Here is a 1,813-nt window from a genome sequence, read left to right as displayed (position 1 = left end):
ACTGGATTATTGGTCAAAAGTACGTTTAATGTTCAATGTGATAAAAGTATAGTTTCTTGATGAAGAATTCAGGAATATTTGCCCAAATCTTATAATTTATTCATGAATTGAATGTCAATTCATGTAAACAAATAATTACAGCAAAAACGAGACATAGTAAAGCATTTTTAAGGATACAAAATTTTGCATTTGGGGATAATTCTATACATGATTAGGGAACAACTTAAAAAAGAAGTAGTAATTTTTAAAAATTAAAAAAAAACCCACAATTCCATCAAGTACAGGTGATTACAGACTAATTGTATTTCATTTTTTTTGTATAGGATTATTAAATTAATAAATTTAAGTTCTAACTGCTATGGGTAGAGTATACAATTATTTTAAATAAAGAATTTGATAAAGTATCTCATACCCTTATAGAAAAGATAGAGACATAGGGCCTGGATAATAATACAACTACATGGCTTCATTATTTGACTATGCCATTTGACTATGCCAATGCCATCCTGACAGGATTTCTCCTGTAAAGTGTGTCAAGGCTCTATGTTGGTTCCATATTGTTTAATATTTTTATCAGTATCTTAGATAAATATATAGAGAGTATGCTCCAACTTTCAGATGGAAAAAACCTGAGAATATCCAAAATATTGGACGATTAAGTTAGAATCCAAAAAGATCTCGTCTGATAACAGCATTGGGATGAATTTACTAAGATGAAATTCAATAGTGATGAATGGAAAGTCATACACTGGGGCTAGAAGCACAAACTTCACAAGTACAAGATGGAGAAAGCATGATTAGACAGCAGTTTGAAGAAAAAAAGTGTGTTGTTTTAATGGACTATAAGCTCAATATGAGATAGTGGGTGATATGGGCAGCCAAAAAAAAAAGGCTAATATAATCTTGGGATGTATTAAGGGAAGCATAATTTCCAAGAACAAGGAAATAATTTTCATTCTGTATATTGGCTTTCTTCCATCATATAGGTAGAATTGTCTTCTGTTCTGAGCACTACAGTTCAAGAAGTATGTTGGGAAGCTAAACATAAAAACGCAATTCAAGTGATAAAGAAGTTCGAGCATGTTAATCAATCAGTGACCATTTATTATGCACCTCCTATGTACTAAGTTCTTCAGATACAAAGATCAAAAGGAAATAGCCTTTGATCTCAAGGAATTTATATTATATTGAAAGAGACAAGATGTACTATCTGATATGACAAAAAAAGTCATATCATATATCACATCTTCTAGTCTGCAGAGGGGGAGAGAACCTGTGGCCTTGAGGTCACATCGGCCTTCTCAGTTCTCAAGTGCAATCCTTTTACTGAATGCAAACTTCATAGAACAAATCCCCTTAATGAAAAGGATTTGTTCTGTAAAATTTAGGCCTCAGTCAGAAGGTTCCACCCAAGGACCACATGTGGTCTCAAGGCCATAGGTTCCCCATCCCTGTACCAGTCATATATCATATCATATACATATGATATTTGTATATGTACACATACGTGTGTGTGTGTGTGTGTGTGTGTGTGTGTGTGTGTGTGTGTGTAAAATAAAAAATAAATGCAAGGTAATTGAGGCCAGAGGACACTAGAAGATCAGGGTCAGGAAAAGATTCCTCTGGAATGTGAACTGAATTCTAAAGAAAACCAGTCATTCTAAGAAGCAGAGCTGAGGAGTTAGGTCACTCCAAGCATGGGGCAGCAGCATATGATAATAGTAAGGTGATGAGAAACAAAGTGTTATGTTGAAAGTTTGACAAGTAAGCCAGTATGGCTAGACCATGGAGTACATAGAGGGGTGTAATGTTT

The sequence above is a fragment of the Notamacropus eugenii genome, chromosome 2, assembly GCF_028372415.1.
Source record: "Notamacropus eugenii isolate mMacEug1 chromosome 2, mMacEug1.pri_v2, whole genome shotgun sequence".
NCBI lineage: Eukaryota > Metazoa > Chordata > Mammalia > Diprotodontia > Macropodidae > Notamacropus > Notamacropus eugenii.
This window is presented reverse-complemented; position numbering follows the sequence as displayed.